Below are 13,475 nucleotides of genomic sequence, written 5' to 3'. Positions count from 1 at the left end.
GAACTCAATATTTCAGTCAATGCCTTCGCAACCTTGACCAGCTTAATTGGCACTCAGCAGCAAAAGGAATGTCCATCACTGCTACTTTTTGACTGAGTTATATTGATTAATGTGATTGCAAAAACATTTGATGCTTTCCAGAGTTGTTTAAGGTTGTTAAAATCATAGGGAGTTGTGTGCCAAAAGAGTTCTGATTTTGCATATAAAACTTCAGGTACAGTCCAACTGAAGCAAGAATTCACTACATCTGTACTTAATCCCGATTGTAATAAAGGCTAACATACCATTAGCCTTCCTAAAATTTCGTGCACTTGTAAGTTATCCTTCAAAGACTTATCAGCAAGGACACCTAAGTCTTTTGGTAGATTGTCTAACCTCTTATCAGTTAGAAAGTACTCTGCACATCAATATCTTGAGCAGGCTTGATAGTGTAGATGGACAGAAACAGTTTCCACTTATAAAAGGTTCAAGAACCATAGGGCACAGATTTAAAGTGATTTGCAAATGAAGCAAATGTGATACAAGAAAATCCTTTTCACGCATACAGCATAGAAGTGTGGTGATTGCAGACTCAGCTGAAGCATAAAGAGGACGTTGGATGAATACTTGGATTTAAATAATGTGCAAAGAAATGGGGAGAAAGCAAGGGGTGGCAGTAGATAATGATGATCAGTGGAAAAGCCATGGAGATATGATGGGCCAAATAGCTTCCTTCTGTGCTGGAACACGTCTGTGATTCTTTGATCTTCATTGGTTTCAGCCTGTCCCTCAGCCTCAGTTGTGAACTCTCTAATGATGGCCATCTCCTCCATGGGACTAAAAACATACCTCTCCCTGTTGGTCAGCTCCTGCTATCTCCAATTATGCAACCATATGCCTTATTCTCCATCAAGGTGCCAAAAACAGCATCAGAAAATCTTGAAGCATATTTTGTGTCCTGTTGCACCATCATTTCCTCTTCTTTCTTCTGCAAATGGTTCCGACGCATGCAGCAACTAGAATGCCCTTCTTCTTAAAGAGATTAAGGTTGTCTTTATGTAATGCAGGGTAAAAACAATGACTGCAGATGCTGGAAACCAGATTCTGGATTAGTGGTGCTGGAAAAGCACAGCAGTTCAGGCAGCATCCGAGGAGCAGTAAAATCGACGTTTCGGGCAAAAGCCCTTCATCAGGAATGTTATGTAATGCAGTTTCACCTAAAGTTGTGCTGGCATTGCATAATCTTGGGCCCAGCTGAGGCTTGCAACTGCTCAGCAGCACATTTAGCAGTGAATATATGCAAATGACTCCTCAGTATGAATACCCCATTAAACTTAACAGAAGCAGGTTAATTTTATATTCTGATCTGTGCAGCTGATTTTTTGGGTCCTGTCTAAGTCCACAGCCAAAGTATGTGCATGTTATAACAGACCGTTATTCTGTCCACAACACTCAGACCTTTGGAGTTTCTTTTGCTGCAATCTTTTTTTTCTGCAGCTGGGTATGCATTTAGTGGCCTAAAATTGTTTTCTTTAGCAGGAGATGAATAGTGTCCTAGTGTAGGACATAATATTCTCATGTCATCATGATGAGAATTATCCATTTTCAGTGCTTTGTGAATTTCATGATGGTGGTTACTTGTAAGATGAGGATGACAGACAAAGTTGCAATATTTTTATTTGGTGACTTCTCATATCAAACTTATGATTTCAACTTAAAGGCATGATACATACCAGGCTCACAATGATCACAGTCTGATGTCAGTAAAGGTAATCAACTTAGTCATCATAAGTTCACAATAAGTTCATAAGAAACAGGCCATACGACCCATCAAGTGTGAAGTTTGCACATTCTCCCCGTGTCTGCGTGGGTTTCCTCCGGGTGCTCCGGTTTCCTCCCACAGTCCAAAAATGTACAGGTTAGGTGAATTGGCCATGCTAAATTGCCCGTAGTGTTAGGTGAAGGGTTCAATGTAGGGGACTGGGTGGGTTGTGCTCCGGCGGGTCAGTGTGGACTTGTTGGGCCGAAGGGCTTGTTTCCGCACTGTAAGTAATCTAAGTAATCTAATCTAAAGTCTGCTCTACCATTCGATCATGGCTGATATGCTCTTCACCCCCATTTTCCTGCCTCTCTGCATATGCCTTCAACCCCTTTACCAATTAAAAATCTGGCTAGGTCCTCCTTAAATATACTCACTGTCCCTGCATCCGCAGAATTCCACAAATTCAGAACCCTTTGGGAGAAGCAGCCTTCGCAAAACTGGAATTATTGAAAATTATGAGGCAATCTCTCTGCTAATTGGAATCAAATCTGACACTTAGGAGGATGGTTATGATTGCTGGAGGTAGTCATCTCAGTTCTAGGATACCTCAACAGGAGTTCCTCAGGGTAGTGTCTGACGTCCAACCATCTTCAGCTGCTTCATCAATGACATCATAAGGTTAGAAATGGGCTGATGGTACAATATTCCGCATTATTTGTGACTCCTGAGATACTGGAGCAGTCTATGTTCAAATGCAACAAGACCCAAACAATATCCAGGCTTGGGCTGAAAACTGGCAAGTAACATTTATGCCACACAAATGCCAGGCAATGACCATCTCCAATAAGAGACAATCTAATCATTGCCCTTTGAATTCAATGGTGTTACCATCATTAAATCCTCCACTAACAACATTCTAGGGTTACCATTGACTAGAAACTCAACTGGGCTTGTCATAAAAATACAGTAGCTAAAAGAGAATGTCAAAGGCTAGGAAAACTGCAGCAAATAACTCACCTCCTAACTACCCAAAGCCTACAAGGCACAAGTCAGGAATGTGATGGAATACTCTCTAATTAGCCAATGAATGCAGCTCCAACAACAACTGAAACAGTTTGTCACCATCCAGAGCAAAGCAATCCATTTGATTGGTATTACATACACATTCCATTCCCTCCATCTGTGACACTCAGTAGCACTATCTATAAGATGCACCAAAATTCTTTGGACTGCACCTTCAGACTAACAAATACTTCTGTCTAGAAGGACAAGAGCAGCAATACACAGGAACACACCACATGCACATTCCCTCCATGCCACTCACCATTCTGACTTGGACATATATCACTGCTCCTTCACTATTACTGTGTCAAAATCCTGGAATTCCCTCCCTAAGGGCATTGTATGTCTCGACAGAACTTGGACTGCAGGGTTTCAAGAAGGTAACTCACTACTCCCTTCTCTGGGGCAACTAGGGATGGACAATAAATGCTGTGACAGTCCATGACACTCACATTCCATGAGTAAACAATAAAAAAAGTGTATCAATATCAGTAGCAACAGAAAAGCATTTATCTTAATATAGCCCATGGAATTTAGCAGTAATACCTGCATTAATAATAGTAGAAGCTATTTAGTTGTTGATGGATCTGTTTGTTGCAGATTTGTAGAGACCAAAAATGTTTCAGATTTGATCTTTGGTCTATGGCTCTATAACTGATCTCAGCCAGTGCAACAGTTGAAGGAAGGAAAATCAGCCATGATTTATTTGTTTGATCTCGATCCAGCTTGATGGGACAGACAGGGAAGTGAAGTTGAGGACACAATCAGATTAGCGCTGGCCTTATTAAATGGTGAAGCAGGCTTGAGGGACTGAATGTCTAATCCTCCTCCCAATCCTTGTGTACTGGAGTTCCAATACTTACTGTTATATAGATTATGCATGAGCATGAGACGAGGGCAGGGTTGAACAGGCTGTACAATATATAAATAAGACATTTGAAACTAACTTGATAGAATAGAGAATAATAGTTAGAACATTTAAAAAACACCAAATAGTCTTAACAGCAACATCAACAAACATATCAAGATGTTCAATTCTCTTACAAAGGTTTTAAATTGGATTCATGATAGAGAGTCAATAAGAATGACTTTGTGAAGAGGGAGTTAAATATGTATGCACAGAGCTTTGGTTTTCCTAGATTCCCCAAATCAAACAGGCATCAAGAATATGAATCCCTACTTACACCACTGTCAAAGTGAGGCTGATATTCAGTCTGATATGAAAAGGCATTAATATTCCGTATTCCTCTTTCTATCTCTTAAAACATACATGCCCAGGCTGCTACTCTTGTTTTCTTCCTCTTACTTTTGAATGAAAGCAAGCAAGGGAATGTTACTGAGTGAACCATATTGCAATCCCCCTGCTCCCTACCTCCCATGACACACATGAAAAGGCTCTATTAAAATCATAGAAAAAGCAGATTTAATTGAACTCCTTTACTTGCACTGGAACTGTTTAATTTGCACAATAGCTTCTATTTCTTTTCCTCTTGTTTGAATGTTGGAAAGTAAAACGAAATCTGCCTTCTAAAAAACAAATTAAAGCAGAGAGATTAATTGTTTTCAATAAATAAATCAGTAACGGATAATCTTCAGTGGAGAGGTGAAGAAGTGTATAAAACTTATATATTCCTGTAAGGTACAAAGGGTTTATCAAAGGATGAAGTTTCATTATGAACCAATAAAGACATGAAAACTAAACCTGGAAGTTTAAAGGGAAGTGTATACTCAAACTGTACCTTATAATATTAAGGAAAATTATGTGGCTTATTGAAATTGTTGTAACGCATCAGCTGAGCTGAGACAAATGCACTATCTTTTTACAGTTTTCTGCTCCCCAGATCACAAGAAAGTAATAATGGTTTTTCCCAATTCCTGCTATGCTACTTGTATAATTTCTTTATATAAAATTTAAAATAAAATAATCCATCAACCAGGTTTCTTCAATGAACACAAAATTGTTGATTTAACATGAAACATATTATTCAATGAGAATACAAAGCTAGTTAATATACTACATTTATAAGAAGGAAATATAAACATTTGCTACTCTGCATAACCCAAAGCAGACACAAACACTCGGCAAGGGGAACAAAAAAACAGATTTCTCTTGGCAGCAATGGATCAATGTAGAAATTGTCCAGACTTCCCCTCACTATTTATTCTCACTACTGCTTTCATCCTCCACAGTCTATACTACCTGATATACATGAGTTGGCTTATCTTCCCATATTGTTTTGACATATTGATATGACAGATCTGATTGTTCTACTGTCAGTTAAGGGTGTTCATCAATTAATTTACCTTACCAATTCTTCTGACTACCTTATATGGACTACTCTACTGTGTATTCAACACAGTTCAGCAGTAATAATAACATCTCATCCCAGGTTCAAATGTTCAGGAGTTGGCATGCTTGTCAGCCCATTTCTTCACAGTTGTTTGTAATGCTCTAAGGTATTCTTGAGGTGTTCTCGTTCTTTGCACGGTCCTGTGAGCCACTTCTGGAACACAAATACATAGTCTAACATAGCACATTTGTTCGGGAGAAAGTGAGGACTGCAGATGCTGGAGATCAGAGTCAAAAAGTGTGGTGCTGGAAAAGCACAGCAGGTTAGGCAGCTCCTGAGTAGCAGGAGAGTCAATGTTTCAAGCATGTGCTCTTCATCAGGAATGTGGGGTCCCATATTCCTGATGAAGACCACATGCTCGAAACATCGACTCTCCTGCTCCTCGGATGCTGCCTGACCAGCTGTGCTTTTCCACCACCACACGTTTTGACTCTGATAGCAAATTTGTTCCCCTCTCCTACAAACTTTTTCTTGATGAGGTTCAGAGGCTTCTTATCTCAGTTGATCAACTAGTTCAAAAGGATTAAAACAAGTGGATTCATTAGTCCAATCCTTTTCCCAAACATGAGGACATTCATCACATTATGCCTTGATCATCACCTTAAGAGACCACAACTGTTCACTTTATACATTAATGACCTAGCTGAAGGAACTGAGGGCATTCTGGCTAAGTTTGCAGACAATACAAAGATAAGTAGAGGGACAGGTAGCACTGACGAGGCAGCGAGGCTGCAGAAGGATTGGACAGGTTAGGAGAGTGGGCAAAGAAGTGGCAGATAGAGTACAATGTGGGAAAGTGTGAGGTCATGCACTTTGGTCGGAAGAATAGAGGCATGGACTATATTCTAAATAGAGAGAAAATTCAGAAGTCTGAAGTGCAAAGTGAATTGAGTCCAGGATTCTCTCAGGTTGAACTTGCAGGTTAAGTCAGTAGTTGGGAAGGCAAATGCAATGATGGCATTTATTTTGAATTGGCTTCAATATAAAAGCAGGGATGTATTTCTGAGGATCTATAGACAATAGACAATAGGTACAGGAGTAGGCCATTCTGTCCTTCAAGCCTGCACCACCATTCAATATGATCATGGCTGATCATCCTTAATCAGTATCCTGTTCCTGCCTTATCTCCATAACCCTTGATTCCACTATCCTTGAGAGCTCTATCCAACTCTTTCTTAAATGAATCCAGAAACTGGGCCTCCACTGCCCTCTGGGGCAGAGCATTTCACACAGCCACCACTCTCTGGGTGAAGAAGTTTCTCCTCATCTCTGTCCTAAATGGTCTATCCCGTATTTTTAAGCTGTGTCCTCTGGTTTGGCACTCACCCATCAGTGGAAACATGTTTCCTGCCTCCAGAGTGTCCAATCCTTTAATAATCTTATATGTCTCAATTGGATCCCCTCTCAGTCTTCCAAACTCAAGGGTATACAAGCCCAGTCGCTCCAGTCTTTCAGCGTAAGGTAGTCCCGCCATTCCAGGAATTGACCTCGTGAACCTACACTGCACTCCCTCAATAGCCAGAATGTCTTTCCTCAAATTTGGAGACCAGAACTGCATACAATACTCCAGGTATGGTCTCACCAGGGCCCTGCACAGCTGCAGAAGAAGCTCTTTGCTTCTATACTCAATCCCTCTTATTATGAAGGCCAGCATGCTATTAGCCTTCTTCACTACCTGTTGGACCTGCATGCTTACCTTCATTGACTGGTGTACAAGAACATCCAGATCTCTCTGTACTGCCCCTTTACCTAAATTGATTCCATTTAGGTAGTAATCTGCCTTCCTGTTCTTGCCACCAAAATGGATTTATCCACATTAAACTGCATCTGCCTTGCATCTGACCACTCACCTAACCTGTCCAGGTCACCCTGTAATCTCCTAACATCTTCATCACATTTCACCCTGCCATCCAGCTTAGTATCATCAGCAAATTTGCTAATGTTATTACTAATACCATCTTCTATATCATTAGTATATATTGTAAAAAGCTGCGGTCCCAGCACTGATCCCTGCGGTACCCCAGTGGTCACTGCCTGCCATTCCGAAATGGAGCCGTTTACCACTATCCTTTGTTTCCTGTCAGCCAACCAATTTTCAATCCAATCTAGTACTTTGCCCCAATACCATGTGCCCTGATTTTGCTCACTAACCTCCTATGTGGTACTTTATCAAAAGCTTTCTGAAAGTCCAGGAACTGGCTCTGGTCAGACCACATTTGGAGTATTGTGCAGAGATTTGGGCCCCATATGTCAGGAAGGATTTATTGGCTCTAGAGTGTGTTCAGTGGATGTTCATAAGAATGGTCCCAGGAATGAAAAGCTTAACATATGAGGAACGTTTGGGAATTCTGGGTTTATACTTGATGAGTTTAGAAGGATGAGGGGGGATCTAACTGAAACATACAGAACACTGAATGGTCTGGACAAAGTAGATCCATTGGTAAGAGAGACTAGGATCTGAGGGCACAACCTTAGATAAAGGGAAGACCTTTTAGAATGGAGAAAGGATAAACTGCTTCAGCCAGAGAGTGGTGAATCTATGGAAATCACTGCCACAGAAGGCTGTGGAGGCCAGGTCATTTAGTATATTTAAGACTGAGATAGATAGGTTTTTGAGTATCAAGGGGATCAAGGGTCATGAGGAAAAAGTGGGAGAATGAGATTGAGAAATGTATCAGCCATGATTGAATGACAGAGCAAACTTGATGGACTGAATGACCTTATTTCTACTTCTATGTCTTATGGTCTTATGGTTTATTGGCACCTTTTAAAAGTTCCTCATGTCTGTGGTGATATGCAGAAGACTCTAATTATGTTATATTTAGACAACTCATATCATCCTGATATGATATTTTACTTCAATCTGATTGGACCTCCATTACTAATCAATGTCAAGTGAAGAAATGGGCTAGCTTCCCTACCACAACCTTAACCATGATTGTTTTAAAGGGTGGGTCCTTGACAATGGAGTAGCCATTTCCCTCATTGCAAAGATATTTGGTGGCCGACTTTTGTTTCCAGTAATTGTTCCACCAACACCCTTAATGATTCCTCAAAAACCGCATGGGAATTAAAGATGTCCGTTTTATATCATGCCGTAGTTTTCTTGTGTAGTTTTCTGGTGCATGTTACAAAATGCAACAGATTGTCATGAAGACCTGGCTAATAAAATCCTTGACTTCTATAGGGTTGGGTCTTTCATATTCCTACGTGTCCTGTCAAAGGAATTTTATGAACTGACATTGTTTGATAATATTTGGGCTTTATTTTCCAGCTTTTTCAATTCCAAAGTTCTTTCTGTTTCCTTCTGTATTTTTGGAATTCCATTTCTAACTGCTTCATGTCTTTTTCATGTTCAAGCTGCTTTAATAGCAACTCAATCACATTTATTATATCTAACTCACTACTTGGAGTAAGTGGTCCCTCTTGTATCTCCAGCAATCTTAAACAGTGTGCTGATTCCTCAATTAGCTCCCACATTTTCAGGAAATTCCACCTACAATAATCTTGCTAATCATCTTATCTTGGAAATTAAAACAGCATTTGCTGGAAAAGCTCAGCAGTCTCGCTGTATCTGTGGAGAGAAAGCAGAATTAACATTTCAGGCTCAGCGACCCTTCTTCAGAACTGATTGTAGCTCAGGATAGATTGGTCTGTTTGGTAAAGAAGGGGTGGGGAAGGGGGAAGGAGTAAATGATATGTGGAGATGGAGCACAGAACGAGAGAACAAATACAGTTGGGCAGACAAAGGAATTGGTAAAGGTCAGCCTGGGAAAATGAATAGCTGATCATGGGGACCATTAGTGGCTGACAATGGGGACTATTAGTAGCTGAAAATGTTTGTGGTAGCAGCCAATGTGATAACAAGGCCTGGTGGATGAAGGTTGGGGTAAGAACGTGGGAGAAGGTTCTCATCGCCTTCAAATTGTTGAATTCGATATTAAGGCTGAAGGGTTCCCAAGCAGAGAATGAGGTATTGTTCTTTTAGCTTGCACTGAGCTTCACCGGGGCACTGCAACAAACCTGAGACAGAGATGTCGACCAGGGAACATGGTGGTATGTTGGCATGGCAGGCAACTGGAAGTTCCGGGTCCTTTTTGTGAGCAGAATGTAGGTGTTCTTCAGAACAGTTGCCCCAGTCTGTGCTCCATTTATTTCATTACAAAACAGTACTCACTTTTAAAACTAATAGCAGTATTGATTAACATTTAATATGTAATCCAGAATTAGAATTGTAGCTTCTTTTAACACCAAAACAGATACACTCACTCAACACAAATGAGAAAAAGAACTCTTCAGAGATGATGTTTTTAAAATCATGAAATAACAACAAGTTTATTGGCCAACAATAAAATAAAAATATCCTTATTGGCTAATGGTCTGAAAAATAAAACATAGAATTTTGATGACTTCTTACAATTGACCGGATTTCTTTTGGATTAAATCAAAATGATGATGCCATAGACTAATGGAAGATCTTCCAAACAAAATATCCATATTGCAACTGGTTAAATAAATTAAATTAAACTTAACTAAAATGAAGTAAAATGAATTGTGAAAAATTATCAACCAAAGCCTTTAGGGAGACAAAGTCATTAGGGTAAGTTCTTATAAGCTTTATTTGCTGGAAAATCTGGCTTTATTCACAACTATGGGTAGGCCTTTGCTGATAGTTGCCTAGCAATCTTATCTGCACTTGGTCTTTTGCCTCACGAACCAACAGAGTCTAAGAAGAAGAGAAAAGCATTCAAAGCAGCATTATGGCGTCAAGACCACCTTCTTTGCTTTCATGGTTAAAGTACTTGGGAGATAAGCAGGAGGCTGGGAGAACACAGCAAGCTGAGCAGCATCAGTAGGTGGAGAAGTCAACGTTTTGGATATAACCCTTAAAGGGTGAAAGATGATCTAATTGAAACCGACAAAATCTTTAAAGGAATATACAAGCTAAATGCAGGTAAGATGTTATACCTATTTCAAAGTCTGAAACCAAGAGACTCAAGATCAAAAAAGGGGAGAAGCCACTTAAGACCAATTTTTGTTTAAGTCAGAGGATTATTAATCTTTGGAATTCTGTCTCCCAAAGAATTGTGGAAGCTGAAACATAAACAATTTATAAAGTGGACGTCAATAGATTTCTGAATACCAATGACACAAAGGAAAATGGAGAGAATGTGGTAAAACTGATTAGCAATGATTTTACTGAATGATGCAGCAGACTTGAAGGGCTAAATGGCCTACTCGGCTTCCCCTGATATTATTTTTCTTAGGAAATATGACAGGGAGGATAGTCAGGAGAGATGTCTATTCATAATGGTCAAGGAGGAAGGGAGTAAAATCAAAATATCAAAGCAGTTTAAGAATGAATGAGAAATTTAAAATTTTTCCAGTAATCTGAAGGGAAAATATTATTATGACTGCGACGGGAGGAATGCACTGGAAGTCAAGATCCAGTACTCCGTGAGTCACATCATTACTATAAATGTTTTGATTCAACCACAATATTGATCAATTATTTCCCTTTTGTTTTGATATCTAGAATAAAAGAGACTTTCACTTGTATATTTTAATTATCTGAAAATACTTTGTTTATTATAAAACAAAACTCACTCTTAAAAACAGTTGGATAAACTGGTTAACATCAAAAATGTTATCTCTAATTAGAACGACATAACCTATTAAACTGAAAACAGACACACAGCACAGAAGAGAACAAAGATTCTGCAGAAAGGGCAAAAGAAACAAACACCCATATTGACCAATAGTCTGAAAATAGAGATTAGAATATGATACACAGTCCATTGGGTTTCTTGATGATTTATTTTTATCCAGAGGATTGTAGGTATCTGAAACTCACTGCCTAAAAGGGTAGTCAAGATGGGAACCTTTAAGAGATTTAAGAACAATAAACTGTAAATGAACACTAGTATTTAAGGCAATGGATCAAGTGCTGGAAAATGATATTAAAATAAATGGATATTTGATGACTGGTGAAGATACCATGGGTTGAATAGTCTCTTTTCATGCTGTACACACTATATGACTCTATAAGAAAAAAATATTATAATCATTAACCAGACTATTCTTAGTTACCTTCTGTAAATCATTCAGGGGAAGATCTTCTATCCCCAGAAATGTGTTAGTAACTGCCAAAGCCATTTTGTAAATTATGCACAAGAAACCTGGTGTCTTTTCCATTATCCTTCACAAATTACTATTACCCAGTTTCTAATTGCAGCTCGTCATAGTCAGGTAGCCCACTGCCAGCCTCTCTTTTATGTTATGATCAAGTTGGGAGAAGTGTACTGTGTTCTCCTGTTCGACTACTCCATGGGTCAGAACATAAATTTAATTTATTACCCGATCCCCTATAGTCAATTACATACTTTTGTTGTATAAGTCTTATCTATCAACCAGGTTTCTTCAATAAGTGTGAAATTATTGAGTCATTATGAAACAAAACTTAATTAATGAAGATGCAAAACTGCTTAACACACTTAATCTGTACAGGCAATGCTCAATTTATGAATATCTGACTTATGAGTAGTTCTTTTATTGACCTTTTAAAAAAACCCAATCCAGGTATTTTCACAATCCTTCAAGTTCAGGTCCAAACAAAATATTAAATACGAATCCACCACAACAGTAGGAGGGTGTAAAGGGAGATCAGAAAGACCAGAAACAGGGTTAGCAGACAATCTAAAGATAAACGGTAAGACTATATGTTAGCTTGAGAAAAAAGAACCAACAAACTTGCATCTTTACAACCATTTTCACAACCTCAGATGTCTCAAACTGTAAAATTGACCAAAAAGGTACTTTATTCTTAAAAATAAGGGGTCTTCACTGTTGAAGAAGATATGAAAACTAATAGTATACAGCAAATTCCTACAAAGAGCAATGAAATAAATAATCAAATCTTTTTTTTAAGTGTTGCAGCTTTGGGGATAAATGTTTTTCATGAGTTCAGGATAAGTTCCCTGCTCTTATTCAAATGTTCTCTCAGTTCATTTATGAAAGTTCGTTCATCTGAAAATTCAACATCTTATTTGAAAATCTATGTTACATAGTAATTTGCTTGTTTGAGAAGTAACATAGTTAATATTAGTTACCCATTGTTAAGGTTCCAGGATCAAATTTTGAGCTATGTCAATCTAATTCCTTACAGACAGAATGGTATGGAAGTGCATTTGACATCCTTGTCTAGGAGGGGAAAAGTAAGCTAGTCTCCTAAACTTTCAATGAACCCATTCAACCCCAATTGATCTGTAATTGTCAGATGAGGACAGTTTGAGGCTTGGCTAGCCTTGAGGATGGCTGTTTGCCCACAGTCAGTTATGTTGCCTTTACTCACTGTCTGCTCATCTGTGACAAGCGGCCACATGGACTTTGGCAATGGACAGCTATTGGTGACGGTGGCAACTTATATTTGGATGATTATTGGCATTTGGAAAGGAAAAGGAAGAAGATAGCTGGAATATAAACAATTCTTGCTTTCACACTTTCATATCTATTGTGAGAATATTGAAGAAATTTATTTATAATAAAAGTGATAATGTTTTGGCACAAAATAAGAGGACAATGAGTTAGCCGCTTGTGACCATCAATTACAAGAAATAGTAGATTAGCAAAGATCTTTGATCTATTGAAATTCATCCTCCAGAAACCTACTAACTCCATTATGGAATTCATTGTGCATTTATTTCACAAAACCTACCAAGGAGATGCAACAACAGAAATTACAACTCACTTAAATATAGAAAATTCTCTTGTGCAGAAGGCCAGACCACTACAAGAAAACAAGAATAAGATGTTATGCCAGTTCTGTCATAAATAAAAACAAAGAGAGCTTTAAAACATTATACAGCCAGCAAAGTGACCACAACATCTGAGGTATCTCAGATTATGGAGTTAGAAAGAAATCTTCAATCATGCCATTATTCAATCATCATCTCACAACTCCAGTGCTGAATCGTGATGACTGAAGCTCCAAGCAGAATGGATGATGCCTGAGGTGCTTTGACAGGAGAAAATTGTATGTATGCATCTGTATAATCATGCTTAGCAAACATCAACATGAACTTAAAAGTTTGAAACCTCAAAAACAGACTGTCAAAAAGAAATTAGGAGTGAGACAACTATAAGCAGCTAATTAAAAAAAACTATCCTGGAAAAGGATATGCTTAAATCCAAATTGTACTGTGCGAACAGTCAACATTCAGAAATCACTGATCTGCATAAATGGTAGTTAGAATCTTTAACTGTAGCTCATCAAAGTGCAACGCACATATTTGAAATATTTTCCATTTAACGCAAGGGATTAA

Source organism: Chiloscyllium plagiosum, unplaced genomic scaffold, assembly GCF_037043375.1.
Source record: "Chiloscyllium plagiosum isolate Xiang-an unplaced genomic scaffold, Cpla_swu_hap1 HiC_scaffold_11, whole genome shotgun sequence".
Lineage (NCBI taxonomy): Eukaryota > Metazoa > Chordata > Chondrichthyes > Orectolobiformes > Hemiscylliidae > Chiloscyllium > Chiloscyllium plagiosum.
Note: the sequence above shows the minus strand (reverse complement) of the source record.